This window comes from Oncorhynchus kisutch, linkage group LG2 (assembly GCF_002021735.2).
Source record: "Oncorhynchus kisutch isolate 150728-3 linkage group LG2, Okis_V2, whole genome shotgun sequence".
Lineage (NCBI taxonomy): Eukaryota > Metazoa > Chordata > Actinopteri > Salmoniformes > Salmonidae > Oncorhynchus > Oncorhynchus kisutch.
The window spans coordinates 15,853,416-15,869,719 of record NC_034175.2 but is presented as its reverse complement, the minus strand read 5'-3'; the positions used below and the strand labels follow the sequence as shown (position 1 = coordinate 15,869,719).

Sequence of the window (16,304 nt, the reverse complement as noted above, 5' to 3'; positions counted from 1 at the left end):
AACATCTGCTAAATATATGTATATGACCAATAAAATGTGATTTAATTTAGATTTATATAGACTAATTCTGTAGAACTCAATGTCTTTTCACACTTCTGTAGTAAGGGATTTTGCACCTCTGCAGTAAGCACATCTATTATTTCCACTTGTGATCACAGCTAAAACTAATCTGCACCAGGGCCCCATCTTGTTGCCATATGAGTTCCTGGTTCTTTAATAAGGTCATAAGAGTTCAGTCATTGCACATTTGCAGAGGAAGGAAGTGGCCCACCTATCCTTGGTGGTAGCCCATAATAAGTGACCTGCTATATAGATTAGATATTGTTTCAATGCAAAGTCAATGCAAACACCAACTTGGTGTTATAAATAGTATATTAAACTGAAACACACATTAAGGGTTATCTGAAAAAGACAAGGGTAGGACATCTTTAAAGCTCAAAATAAATAAGAAGCTTGCATTATTAAAGATGGAGAAGAAGAAATATGTGTACTCCCTGAGTGCATAAAATACTTATTCAGCGACTGTTGCTATTATGGAACACAGTTGCTATGGCAACTGATTTGCTGGATTCCTACAGAAACGTTCCCACGGTGACACACTCACGGAGGCAGGCACGCACACATCCTTGCAGGCAAATTCACAGACACACGCTGCATGCACGCAGGCACACAGATACAGACAGACAGACAGACAGACAGACAGACAGACAGACAGACAGACAGACAGACAGACAGACAGACAGACAGACAGACAGACAGACAGATACGCACACACGCACACACGCACACACACACACACACACACACACACACACACACACACACACACACACACACACACACACACACACACACACACACACACACACACACACACACACACACACACACACACACCAAGCTGGAAGGTTCTATCAGAGTGATGGTGCTCCTATCCACTGATCCCCCAAATAGGAGGGGGAACATCACCAAGTGCTTTGAGATTGTAGTTGGCTTAGCGTGACTTGGTCAAACGCTTATTTGTCCTCCTTAAATAGATAGAAATAAGAACAATGATGAATAACCAAGATAAACCACCTTTACAATGTCAGCAAAATTAATTTTGAGCTAATGCATGCCAAACCAGCTCCCACACCAGGGAACAAATGTGGCTACTTTATGTTGTATCACACTCACTCCCCTTGGAGGTTCCTACTTGGCGGCTCAAACCATAATGTTAATTGGATTATAACATTTTAGCTAGGAAATTTAGCCATGACATTCATCTCATCGAAATGAAAGTAGAGTACAGCGCACACACACACACACACGCACACACAGATATAGATCTCTCAGATGGCAAACAAAAGTATGTGACCATAATTTTCGGGGAGAAACTGCATCTTTTTTTCGAGGTTCTGGAATGTATTCAACTCCAATACAGCAGGGGGCAGTGTAGCGAGGGTAGTCGACCCCAAGTCGCCAGAGTTCTGTAAGATGTAAACAACGTAGTGTTTGTTAAACAATAACGTCGCCCGCGGATTTGTAAACCAGCTAGCTTGATCATGTTTTAACATTTTATTTTATATTTGAAGATTAGTAGCTAGCTATGGCTCAGAAGGTGGGAGGTCATGAATAAGTTGATATGGTTAGTTAGTAAGCACGTTGTCTGGGTGAACGATATTTTGTCATGATAAATCTGACAGCTCTAGCTAACGTCGTTATCTAGCTAATGTAACGTTAGGCGCTAGTCGTTTTCTAGCAAGTTCTTACTAGCTACAGCTGTCATGTAGCTACTGTGCAAGCAAGTTAATATCACTGACGTCACTAGAAGATGGAACAAGTCTTTGTAAGCCGCACACAACTAGATAGATAACTTGCTGGTAGCTGTTAAAGGGGCCAACTGCGATTCGAACAACAACAAAGCGGAGTCCCCGCCATCCAGAGATGTTTAATAGTCACATGTACAGGGTTGCAGGTGTGATTGCAGGGTACAGTGGAAATCTTAGGCTCTGAGCTCCAACATGCAGGACTAAGTGAAAAAAAAAAAAAAATTGAAATTAAAATTAAAAAATATTAATAGAAATATATAGCTGACTAGTGGTGAAATTGCAGGTAGCTGACTAGTAGTGGCTATTCAGCAGCCTGAGGGTAGAAACTATTGGCCAGTCATCCAGTTCTTGCCATGATGCTCCTGTACTGCCCGAGTCTGAGTGATTGAAGCGAGGAGAACATGGCGTGGCTACGGGGTCCCTGATGATCTTCTTGGCCTTCCTGCAACACCTGGCGTTGATTTGGTACGCAGCTGGAGGATGGTAGCCTGGTTACCAGAGAGCCCTATTTCTGCTCATAATCTGTCCACTTAAGCATATCCTTAATTATTAAGCAGGTGAGGAGTTTTTGAATGGGGGGAAATGAGATATTGAATTTAGTCAAGATAAATATGAATTTATATTTTGATACGTGAGGCTTGTTTAATCTAATAGAAGTTTTGTACTGATAAAAGTGTGATGCACATCCCTGTTGAAATTCGAGATGGTCTATGCATATTCATGAAGCTAGCATAGCATTTCACGCTCCATTGAATATAGGTGGTTGAGGTCAACACCCTTCATCAAATATATATTAAAAAAATATTAAAATAACAATATGTATCCACCAAATCCGAAGAGAGGAATAGGCTGTAGTTGACAGCCCACAGTTCCACTCTGTAGACAACTATTACATTGTTTACAAACAATGGAGTAAAAAAGTGTATCATTTGGATTGTGATGGGGTATGACAGTTGAACTTAGCTCAAGAGGCATTTATAAGTTACATTCTTCAAGAAGTGGGTATACACTACCGTTCAAAAGTTTGGGGTCACTTAGAAATGTCCCTGTTTTTTTTAAAGAAAAGCAAATTTTTTGTCCATTAAAATAACATTCATCAACAGTGAAGAGGCAACTCCGGGATGCTGGCCTTCTAGGCAGAGTTGCAAAGAAAAAGCTATATCTCAGACTGGCCAATAAAAATGTAAGATTAAGATGGGCAAAAGAACACAGACACTGGACAGAGGAACTCTGCCTAGAAGGCCAGCATCCTGGAGTTGCCTCTGCACTGTTGACGTTGAGACTGGTGTTTTGCGGGTACTATTTAATGAAGCTGCCTGTTGAGGACTTGTGAGGTGTCTGTTTCTCAAACTAGACACTCTAATGTACTTGTCCTCTTGCTCAGTCGTGCACCAGGGCCTCCCAATCCTCTTTCTATTCTGGTTAGGGACAGTTTGTGCTGTTCTGTGAAGGGAGTAGTACACAGCGTTGTGCGAGATCTTCAGTTTCTTGGCAATTTTTCGCAGAACAAGAATAGACTGATGAGTTTCAGAAGAAAGTACTTTGTTTCTGGGCATTTTGAGCCTGTAATCGAACCCACAAATGCTGATGCTACAAATACTCAACTAGTCTAAGGAAGGCCAGTTGTGTTGCTTATTTAACCAGAACTACAGTTTTTAGCTGTGCTAACATAATTGCAAAAGGGTTTTCTAATGATCAATTGGCCTTTTAAAATGATAAACTTGGATTAGCTAACACAACGTGCCATTGGAACACAAGAGTGATAGTTGCTGATAATGGGCCTCTGTACACCTATGTAAGTATTGCATTTCTTTCAAAAACAAGGACATTTCTAAGTGACCCCAAACCTTTGAGTGGTAGTGTATATCACTAATTTAACAGTCTGAAATGGATGTAGCAATCACAGATTGTCTCTTTAACTCCCCTCACACCTCTCTGATTCAGGGAGGTTGGGTTAAATGTGGAAGACACATTTCAGTTGAATGCATTCAGTTGTGCAACTGACTAGGTATCCTCTTTCCCTAACGCGTTAGCCATTGCTCCCCTTCACAACGTTTTTGTCCTCTTGTTGTGTTGTAGCTATACCCGTTCTTGTTTAGCCCTGGCTATGTGACCTTTGTTATTCACTGCTCGTTAGCTAGAGCTAATAGGGTTAGGGTTATTGTCAAATTACAGTGAACAGCAATCATATAGGTGATCATATATGGGCCAGGAGTAAAAGTAAGCTTATATAGCTTTACACAAATAGTTTGGGAAAATAGAAGTGCTATTACTCATTGCCCATTGCATTCTTCCTCCCATGACAGATTTACCTGAACCCCCCCACTGTGTGCTCACTCCATGGTTGGCCTGGGCCACAGCCGAGGTCGCGGCAAGGGGTACATGAGCTTCAGTATCGAGGCAGTCGGGATTGGGAAAGGGGAGAACCTGCCCCCTTCAATTCTCCAGCCTACACCTCTGTTCCCTGTGAGTTTGGGGCGATGTGACTGACCCTGTAACTGTCTCTCTTCATTTTGGATGCATCTCATTGTTGTCAAATATTGGCTTTGTTTAGAGGCTATTCATAGTCTTTTTCCCAGATTTTTCTATTTGTCTAAGCAACATCCAGGGCCTACACATTTGTATGTTTAAATGTATTGAGGCCGTAAGATATGTGTTTGGTTGGGAGCAAAGAAGCCTTTTGTTGTTGTTTTAAGGACTAATATGTATGATGTTTTTTGTGCACATGTAGCCCGTGGAACACAAGCCTGTCCCTTTGGTGATGGGAGAGGAAGGAGAGTACATGTTGGCACTGAAGCAGGAGTTCAGGGGAAACATGAAGAACCTACCATTTTATGTCCGTCCAGCCATCTCCAAGAAAGGTACCTAAGCCTGGGAACACACCATTTCTGTGTGTTAGCGATGAAAATAGTAATTACAGACATCCAAACGTAGCACAAATTAGACAGTCAATGTCTTGTCACTGTCAGCAGCTCCCAATGGTGTTATTTTATTAAAATGATACAAAGTTTTAGGTGATACAAGGTTTGGCTGACATTACCTAAATCAGGGGTGGAAATATTGTTCAATTATTCAATCAAGCATTCAATTATGCTTCGATAAGAACATTTGGGAGCAGCAAACGAGGCAGATGTGATAATACACAGAGGCTTTCTTTTCAAAAACATGTTTGTTCTTGTACCATGTTTAAGAAATGAATGAGCTTCTTGTCTGACTTCCAGATGTGGAGCGGTATTCTGATAAATATCAGAACAGTGAGCCGTCAGACAACACCATTGAGTGGAATCCAGGTGGGTCAGCTGCATCATACCTCCTGTTCAAAAAATGTAGCTGAAAGGTGATAGAAACTACAGAACATGTATTGGAAGGAGTGCATTGTACGATCTGATTACCAGCATAACACTGTTAAACAGGGATTAATAGAATCAAGGATCTAATTCCTGAAGCAATATGAAATCACTCGCTACGCCACCCCAGAGATGTCAGCCACAATGGAGTGTGAATGGTCCTGATTGAAACTGTCTGGTGACCCAAAGTGTGTCAAATGGGAGAAATTGAGCTGTTAGTCTGCTGAATAGAGGCTGATTGGGAAAACCGGATGTGAACCAACATTCCATCATTTTGACAAGGTAATTGCTGCGTAAAAACAGTATTGTAGCACCTGTGTGTCTACTGATTGATTTTATTTTATTTTATTTTTTTATCCACAGACTGGAAAAGGCTACCAAAAGAGCTTTGAATTTGTGTCAAGAAGGCCCTAAAAGAGAGTAAGTGGATGATACAGTGTTGTTTTATACCTCACATTGACTGACTGGACATTTTTGTGAGTAATTCACTATGAAAACCCACCCACCATGTAATCACAGAAGACTATTGTAATACATTTTTTAAAACAAATCCATTCGTTTTGGAGTTCTGTTTAGTTTACTTCCTGCAGGACTTGTTGACATGTACGTTGCTGGCGAATCACCAGTCTCTTTCATAGCATATTGCTCCCACATGATTTTTCTCCTTCCTACTGGCTGGGCAGAGTACTGAAGACAGAGGTGTTTTCTGAAGAACACTGTGTTTGACTGCTTGTGTCTCCCTAGAGACATGAATGCATCAATTTGCCCATCTTTTGAACAGAAGGATAAGATAAAGTCACTGCTGCTTACTAACAATGACAATACTGCCTGACTTATACATAAATGATCTGCCCTTTTCTATTATGGGATAAATATAGCTTTTGGTTGAATGGCCTTTTAAATGAAAGGAGAGGAGGGGGAAATAGATAGAGGGAGTTGGTTTTCACTAATGATTGGCTTTTGTCCTTTTTTGTCTGTTACAGACACCTCTCTTAGTGTGGAGACAACTGTGGACCCCTAACCCAGAAAAAAGACCCGGGTGGACAAAGAGGAGATCATCCATAATCTAGAGGTGGGAATAGTAGGTACTCAGCCAGTACATCAGACATTAACTCCAAAGTCTGGATTCTATTGACCTCTTCACCACATCTATAGGCATGTAACACAACTCAATCTCAGCACACTAGATGAAGGGAAATGTTTCTTGCTGTTAAACCTCAAACGCCTGGTGTGTTATTTTACTATCAATGTTCCTTTTCTTTTAGTTTATTTTGTATTAATTTGTGTCATATTTTAGACATTAGAGGAGGAAGTGACCTCAGATGAAGAGGAAGGGGAGAAGAAGAAGCAGGAGGAAGAGCAGCAAGATGGGGAGGACGAATATGATGAAGAAGAGGTAAGCATCTGTAGCCAATGTTAAATGTCTCGCTAGTAAGCGGTGTGTGCTAGTAGTGTTCAATCAGTGACGTCACCCACTCTGAGACCTGAAGTAGTTGTTTCCATTGCTCCGTAGTGACAGGTAACGATGCTTCCTGGGTGACCGTTGTCGCTTTGTTCAGATGGTCCCAGGTTAGAGCAAGGAGAGGGACGGATGCAAAACTGTTATATATCCAAGCTCTTTCTTACTTTTTTAATATGGTCCCATGCCCCCCACAACCTCAGTGAGAGAATATCCTTACTGAAGACAATTTCCCTGATACATTTTCCAGTGACACTAATGCATGATTTAACAGAAAGTCAGCGTTGCAAACACATTTCACAAGGTCGGAATGAGCTCATACGTAGCATTTTTTCCCCACTCTGATTGTGTTCCCTCAGGAGACCGACTATATCATGTCGTACTTTGACAATGGAGAGGAGTTCGGAGGGGACAGTGATGACAACATGGATGAGGCCGTTTACTGATACTTAGAAAAACAACAACGACAGAGAATTGAGCATGCCCAGGACCCAAGAGTCCTGGGAAAATATATGTGACACTCCAGAACTGAGAGACACTCCAAAGCTGAGAGAATGTGCTGTTGTTCTTAGGTCCATCTTGTATACATGGCCTGAAATGATCTTAACTCGACACATGAATCTTCCAAATAACCCAGGATTCAGTCAGTTCCTGGCTTAAAAAATAATTTCAGCAGAAGAAGCAGGTTGCACAGTTCAAACCTGCAATAGCTTTAAATGGCTCTTAAGTGTGGTGGTGTTATGGAGAGAGAAGTACTTAATTCTTCATAAGCAGACATCTTTTCTCCGTTTCACCAATTATTGTATAATTTCTTAGGTTTTTATCCAATTATAGAAATGTTAAAGAACTTTTAAGATATAAAATGAAGGTGTTTAACACCAATTTTAATGTTATGTTGTTTTATGTAGTTTATATGTAGTTTTAAAAAGTTGTGCTTTGTAAAACTTTTATATCCATGTAATATCCCAATGTTGTTTGTTATGAAAGAGGATTTTACTTAACTTGAAATTCTGAAAGAATAAATGGCAGCTAATTTGTAAACCAGGCAGTTTTATTTTCTATGCTGCACAAACTGTTTTCCAACTAGAAGCTGTACTGGTTCACCAGATGCCGCATGATAATACTCATTTCACACCAATAGGTGGCGTAGTGCTGAAAGTTGAAGCAGCACACACAAAGTTATCAGCAATATGCCATGCTCAGTCAATACACATATTTACATAACAACTGATATTTTCTGACCTTCATTTTTTATTTTCTGAATGCTATTTGCTGACCAGTAATCAAAACTGACAAGAATCAAAGCTTGTATATGTACAGTGAGCACATTCTCACTGTACATATATATACTTATAGTACACAAAATATACTGTACATTCCCCCACCTTGGTGTTCCAACAGATGTGCAGTGTTCTTTTATTCAGGAATGGCAGGTGGGCAGAAACAGATGCATGTGATGGATTGTTATGGTATGAGAAAGCTTTGGATTTCATGTCAGCAGACTTGGAAACACAGACAAATTAATGCAGCAGTGTCTGCTTCAAGAGAGCACCTTGCTAATCTGATTTGTTCAGACACATTTTCATGTATCACTGTGCAGGGTGATGCACTAAAAGGTAGAAGCAGTAGGCTGTAAATGCTCAAAAATGGTGCAGTTTATTAATTCAATACAAGTAATTTAGAAGACGTGGAAGTGAAGAGGACACACACACACTGCTAAGGTTTGCACTGACCCAGCAGTTTCTAAGGGTTTCACTTATAGCTACAGCAATCCTTACTGTAAGCGTACTGTAGTTATATACTCACTGTTTATTAGGTACACCCATCTAGTACTGGGTCGGACCCCTCTTCGCCTTCAAAACAGACTGAATTCTTTGGGGAATTCTACAAGGTGTTGGAAACGTTCCACAGGGATGTTGGTCCATTCTGATGCAATGGCATCACACAGTTGCTACAGTTTGGACTGCGGTACATTCATGCTGGCAACAAGTCCGTTCCATCTCGTCCCAAAGATGCTCTATTGGATTGACAATGGGGACTGTGCAGGCCACTCAAGTAAACTGAACTCGCTGTCAAGTTCCAGCAGATGTTTTACCACTCTTCAATTGTCCAGTGTTGGTGATCGCGTGTCCACTGGAACCGCTTCTTGTTTTTAGCTGTGGAACCCGGTATGGTCGTCTGCTGCAATAGCCCGTCCATGATGAGGATCGATGAGTTGTGAGTTCCGAGATGCCGTTCTGCACACCACTGTTGTACTGTGCCGTTATTCGTCTGGCCTGCCTGTTAGCTTGTATGATTCTCCTCCGACCTCTCTCATCAACGAGCTGTTTTCACCCACAGCACTGCTGCTGACTGGATGTTTTTTTGTTTGTCGTAACATTCTCGGTAAACCCTAGACACTGTCGTGCGTGAAAAGCCCAGGAGAGTGGCCGTTTTCATAGATACTGGGTTCGGCGCGCCTGCCACCGACGATCATTCCACGTTGAAAGTCACATAGGTAAGTCTTTTTGCCCTTTCTAACGTTCAATCGAACAGTAACTGAATGCCTCGATGCCTGTTTTATATGACAGGCCACGGCCACTTAACTCACTGTCTGTAGGAGCGATCCATTTTCATGAACGGGGTGGTCAACCTAATAAACTGTCCGGTGAGTGTATAACTTAGCATCTGCTTGTAAGTCTATTTTAAACTTTGTTGGTCTGGGTCGCTATACTTGGAGTTTGGGGTAGATACTTCTTTGCTGTGCTACTGTTAGTTGGGTTGTACATCATTTCTTGGGGGGCATGGAAATGTTGTGCTTCTGATGATGGCATATGTGACTTTTTGTTGTGTAAATACTTAGTATGGAGTCTCCCTGCTGTAGAGAAGCCTGAAGCACGTTGTTGTCCCTGTGCAGTAAATCTCTCTCACACACACACACACTATGATTCTGTGTACTGTGCTCCGCTTTCTAAAGTCAAATGTCTGTTTTCAGATTGGTTACTGCACTATTTAAGCTTTGGACCGTCATGAACTTGCTTCACTATGCCAGAACAGAGGCTCAATGTTCAGTAAGAGTATTATTCTTCTTTCATGACTCCCAATTAGTCAGCATAATAACATTTGAGGTTTTATGCCTTCACTGTAAATCTACTGGACCCTGGACATCATCCGTGTGGCAGTGGTTAAGGCAGGGCCTCGTCTCCTTATTTGACTTATACCTTTACACGGCAGGACCAGGTGGTGGGCTCTTCCAGTAGCTTCCTGCCACTGCCCTCAACCAACATCTGCATTGTCTCTATCAATGCCACCTGCCTCTCTCATGGCATATGCTATTTTATAGTAATTTCAGGTACTCCTCTATAAATAGTGTGCATCACTGTACAGGCCTTCTTTCTGTGTTCATTTCACAACTGATAATGTTCATATTAAGTTTGTTACACAGAAGCCTAGGTCCCCTGTCTCTTGCTCAGTGCAAATACCAAGGCATTGAAATAAGAAAGGTATTGCAATTGCATTTGCATGAAACTACATTGGCACAATTTACTTATCAAGTTTGATGTATTATGATTATTCAAGTCAAATGTTTTGTGTCTAGGGTGCAACTCTAGAATGTTGAGCCCAGGCAAGGTGGTATCTGATCTGCTGTTGAACGTCTCACTCACCAAATCCTGCCTATCCCATAGAGGGGTAAAATGATAAGTGATGTGTGGCGACTGTGCTGCCTGTCCTCCAAGGAGCTGGGACTCATATAATCCTTCTCTACAGGAGTACTCATTAAGAAGCACAAATCCATATGATTGTAACTGAGACAAGCTGTCTATCCAATTAAATATAATTGAGAGTTGTGTTGGTTTATTCCCATCTGAGCAAAGGATATGTAATTTGGGTCGTGCCATTTGGCCTTTAGCATGCTTTTATGATTCACGTTCTTGAAATCTGACGGGAGCTACTTGGTAAATGACAGTCATGATACCCTACTCAAAGAGGCCTTTGTCCTGCAGACTGCTTCCTCAAAGGAGTTTGGGACATGTTGTAACCTACTTGACTGGGCTCAAGGAGTCAGCACTCGGCAGCAACTGTGCGATCACTCTGCCATAGGAGTGGGTTCTGAGAAAGGACTGTTGCTTTGATGTGAAGGCTGAAGGATGCTTCTGATGAAAGCGCTATTGTGACAGCACAATGCCATTCAGACGGGGGTGTTCAGATCAAGTTATGGCTTGAATGGGTTTACATCACTAACGCCTGAGGGAGGGCGATTTGAGGACCCTTACAAAAAACAAGTTCCAAGTAGGTCAACAGAAATGGAGTGCAGGAGGAGTGTGAAGTAAAACCTCCCAAAGGATGGTTACAGAAAACCCTGTTGTCAAAGCTACTTATTTCTGAGAGGTCTGCCTGGAATAGATAGTCTGCGCATTTCATTCCAAGAAACCGAGCTGAGGCTAAGTACTGTGGCAGATTACTCACTGCCACTGAACATGGGCTGAAACCAGAGCTGATGAGAAGGAGAGTCCAGGGAAGAGGGGGGATAAAAAGGTTACAGTATAAATGCATCTGGGGTGGTTGACAGTACCCTTGACTTTTAGACACTTATCAGGACTTTCCAGAAGCCATTTCAAAGGTTCTCTGTGGCTCTTCCTGGATTTTACTCAATCATTCTCAGATTTTTTTACCTGACCATAGTATCATCATGAGTCAAGTCAAACTAGATGATAGGTGATGCCTAGTCCATTTAACATAAACTCAGTTAAAAAAGAAACGTCCTCTCACTGTCAACTGCATTTATTTTCAGCAAACTTAACATGTGTAAATATTTGCATGAACATAAGATTCAACAACTGAGACATAAACTGAACAAGTTCCACAGACGTGACTAACAGAAATTGAATATTGTGTCCTTGAACAAAGGGGGGGTCAAAATCATTAAGTACTGCAGTGCATCTCCTCATGGATTGCACCAGATGTGCCAGTTCTTGCTGTGAGATGTTACCCCACTCTTCCACCAAGGAACCTGCAAGTTCCGAGACATTTCTGTGAGGAATGGCCCCAGTCCTCACCCTCCGATCCAACAGATCCCAGGCGTGCTCAATGGGATTGAAATGCGGGCTCTTTGCTGGCCATGACAGAACCATTGCAGGAAATCACTCACAGAACGAGCAGTATGGCTGGTGGCATTGTCATGCTGGAGGGTCATGTCAGGATGAGCCTGCAGGAAGGGTACCACATGACGGAGGAGGATGTCTTCCCCGTAACGCACAGCATTGAGATTGCCTGCAATGACAACAAGCTCAGTCCGATGATGCTGTGACACACCGCCCCAGACCATGACGGACCCTCCACCTCCAAATCGATCCCGCTCCAGAGTACAGGCCTTGACGATAAACGAGAATCCGACCATCACCCCTGGTGAGACAAAACTACGACTCGTCAGTGAAGAGCACTTTTTGCCAGTCCTGTCTGGTCCAGCGACGGTGGGTTTGTGCCCATAGGCGACGTTGTTGCCGGTGATGTCTGGTGAGGACCTGCCTTACAACAGGCCTACAAGCCCTCTGTCCAGCCTCTCTCAGCCTATTGCGGACAGTCTAAGTAATGATGGAGGGATTGTCTGTTCCTGGTGTAACTCGGGCAGTTGTTGTTGCCATCCTGTACCTGTCCCGCAGGTGTGATGTTTGGATGTACCGATCCTGTACAGGTGTTGTTACACGTGGTCTGCCACTGTGAGGACGATCAGCTGTCCGTCCTGTCTCCCTGTAGCGTTGTATTAGGGGTCTCACAGCTTATGGCCGTATGCAGCTCATTGAGTGCGGTCTTAGTGCCAGCATCAGTTTGTGGTGGTAAACAGTGTGGTCTACAGCTTATCATGAGATACTCTACCTCAGGAGAGCAAAACCTCGAGACTTCCTTAGATTTCGTGCACCAGCTGTTGTTTATAAATATACATAGACCGCCACCCCTTGTTTTACCAGAGGCAGCTGTTCTATCCTGCCCAAAAAATGTAAAACCCGCAAGCTGTATGTTATTCGTGTCGTTGTTCAGCCACAACTCGGTTTTTGAAGGAACTCGGCAGGTAGGTTGGCCCAAACATCTTGGAGAACTAACCACAGTTCATCTGTGGATTTAGGAAGCCTCAGGTGCTTCTCTCGCTTCATGTAATCCCAGACAGACGCAATGATGTTGAGATCAGATGTGGGGGCCATACCATCACCACAACTCCATTTGCTGAAATGCAGCCCCAAACTTGCAAGGAACCTTCACTATGGTTCACTGTTGCCTGCAGACGCCCAATCGTGTACCGCTCTCCAGCCCTTCGGTGAACAAACTGCCTTCTGCTACAGCCAAATATTTCTAATTTTGACTCATCAGTCCAGAGCACCTGCTGTCATTTTTCTGCACCCTAGATCCTGTGTTTTCATACATAGTTGAGTCGCTTGGCCTTGTTTCACGTCGGAGGTATGGCTTTTGGGCGCAAGTCTTCCATGAAGGCAACTTCTGACCAGACTTCTTCGGACAATAGATGGGTGTACCAGGGTCCCACTGTTTTCTGCTAATTCTGAGCTGATGGCACTGCTGGACTTCTTCCGATTGCGAAGGGAAGTAAGCATGATGTGCCTCTCATCTGCTGCAGTAAATTTCCTTGGCCGACCACTACGGTCCTCAACGTTGCCCGTTTCTTTGTGCTTCTTCAAAAGAACTTGGACAGCACATCTGGAAACCCCTGTCTGCCTTGACATTTCTGTCTGGGAGAGACCTTGCTGATGCAGTATAACAACCTTGTGTCTTGTTGCTGTGCTCAGTCTTGCCATGGTGCATGACTTTTGACAGTAAACTGTCTTCAGCAACCTTGGGAGCTGAGTTTGGCTGTTCCTCACTCAATTTTTTTCCTCCCACAAAGCTGTTTCCGTTTCAGTTAATGATTGTGTTTCAACCTATATATTGAATTGATGATCATTAGCACCTGTTTGGTATAATTGTTTAATCATACACCTGACTATATACCTACAAAATCCCTGACTTTGTGCAAGTATACCTAGAATTAATTTATGCTGTTTTGAAAGCAATGGGTGGTCACAACAAATATGGATTTGATTTAGATATTTCTTCTGTTCACTCACTTTGCATTTCATTCATTGATGAATATAATCTATTAACATGTCTATTTTATTTTTAAAGCATTCTTACTTTACAGCATTTTTTCACATCGGCCTAAAACTTTTGCACAGTACTGTACCTGCTTGTAGTTTGTCTATTTTATTATCCAATGACTGTACATTGGCTAATAGGACCGATGGTAAAGGCAGATTACCCACTCGCAATCGGATCCTTACAAGGCACCCAGACCTACGTCCCCGATATCTCTGTCTCTTTCTCCTCCCGAATGATTGGGATTTGGGCCTTGTCGGGTGTCTGATGTAAATCCTTTGCGTCCGACTCGTTAAACAAAACATCTTCTTCCGGTGCGGGGTGAGTAATCACTTTCCTGATATCTAGAAGCTCTTTTACATCATTAGAGACGGTGGCAGAAACATTATGTACAAAATAAGTTACAAATAACACGAGAAAAACACACACAATAGCACAATTGGATAGCGGACCGCAAAACGGCAGCCATTGCCTCCGGTGCTATTATCAAACACCCCACTTGTCTATTGTACGTTCAACATATTCTTTAAATCCTTAGTGGTGATGGTGAATGTGCCGTGTAAAGAATGTGTTGCCCATATGAGACAGACGCTAGAGCCACAGTTCCATGGCACAAACTGTGTGTTATATGAGCTCATGACTAGTACATTGGGACTTCACTGACCTGTTAAATATGGCATATATACTGAGTGTCTCAGTTTCACTGCTTGGGGACATGATCCTGCCCCAAATGCTGTAGCTTAGTAATTACAACACAACATTGGTACAGAATGATAGTGACAAGTGAAGTATTCCGCTCATAACATTCGAATGATAGGTACGGTTATTCAATCTCGTCAGCATACAGTTCTTGCTTGCTTGAGTAGAGTGAGATTGTCCTTGTCAAGAAATAAAGAAAATTCACAGGCATCTGATGATCAACTACAATACATTTAGAGTAGACCCTGGCAAGCAATGGCAGTATTTGTAGATGTTTATGCCAACACCCACAGGTTGGTACGTCACGGCAAACCCTGTCAGCCTGTGGTGGTTCTTTTGAAGTTGATTTGAGCTATTTGAATGTTCTCATACACTCAAGGTCACAGAATCGAAAAACCAAAACACTCATATAAGGTCAGTATAAGTATTGTTTTCACCGTTTGGGTTTTCCAGACAGTCACTTCTCAACAACCCCACAAAGGACAAACACTCCACTATTTCCTGGTATCTCTGACTGCCCAATATCATTTCACCACTATCAGCACAACTGCTGTTGATATAATAACCCTGTTGATATTATCAGGATAATAGAAAGACCATGTACAACAGGGTAAGCTGAAGAGTATGTTTAACAAATAGGTTTTATTGTGAATTAAACTAGACTAACTTTATGAGGACATCATGTTGTGGTGTAAATTGCATTAAATGTTCACATAGTCAAGTAACAACATCGTAAATGTGTCCACGTAGACTGAGCACATCTTGAATTGTGTCTATCCTAACCATGCATGTCTGCTATGGTTTCTGGTTTTGGCACTCACAATTCAGTGTTTATTCCAGACTTCAAGGCTTCCCTGATGTCCTCGGTATGTGTGTGTTGTGTGTGCCATTCTTGATATCCTGTTTTGACTGAGATTGTATTATTCAAATTTAGTTTCTTGCAAAGTGTTGTAATTTCAGGGGGAGGGGGGTGGGGGAGTGAGTTAGTTATAAACTGTGTCTCATAAAATGATGTTATAAAAGGAGTATGCAACATCGACAGGGTCACTGCCATCTGTCACTGCCAAATGTGTACAGCATGCAGCAGCAGTGTGAAGAGTAGCCAGGATGTAGGGAATATACCCTCACCCACACAAAAATGAACACGTCCTAGTGACTGTACTCATGATTACTCTCACTATGCCACATCCAATGGCATTAGAGGTCAACTTTGGAAGAATATTGGCTGTGAGTGGTTGTAATATTCATGAAAACATGAGATGAGTGCATGTTCAGTTCATGGGTGAAAATGAAAAGTGTGCCAACTTGAAGACATGGGGGGGGGGGGTGTTTATCCCCAGTTGAGTAGCTTTGTATCCTTGATATCACTATTACTGCATTGTAGTTATTGCTTTATTAAGCTCAGTATTATGAAATCTTTCAGTGCTGTTCACAAATATCACCTAGGTCATAGCCATTCTGATGTACCACCATTCATCATACGACATGTTTTTCCTCTGGTGTTGAATTCAAGCTGAGTAAATCTGGGCTCAGGAAGGACTGGTTGGTGCAGGATAGTCAGCAACCCCCAACATGGATAGGTAGATAGTCACTTTCAAATGTTACCAGCCCAAGATATTAGTGACTTTAAACAAACAACTACATCAATCAGTCGCTAACTAGATGGCTATGAGAAACAACCTTCGTATAACCTTTTGTCCTAAATGACTAAATGAGGATTATGTCATAGCTGAACAATGTAATGTATCAACAACCAAATACAGATGTGCTTTGCAATTCGGTAATATGTCATTCAGGGATGATTGCATCACTTCATTATAAGTGATATTGCAAATCTAATATAGTTGACAGTATCTTTTATTCATCTAC

General features: G+C 42.2%; 1 pseudogene; it reads left to right on the top strand.

Annotated features, from left to right (window-relative positions):
* The first annotated feature begins 1,461 nt into the window (after window positions 1–1,461).
* Window positions 1,462–7,658, top strand: LOC109907950 (DNA-directed RNA polymerase III subunit RPC7-like; annotated as a pseudogene).
* The last annotated feature ends 8,646 nt before the right edge of the window (window positions 7,659–16,304 follow it).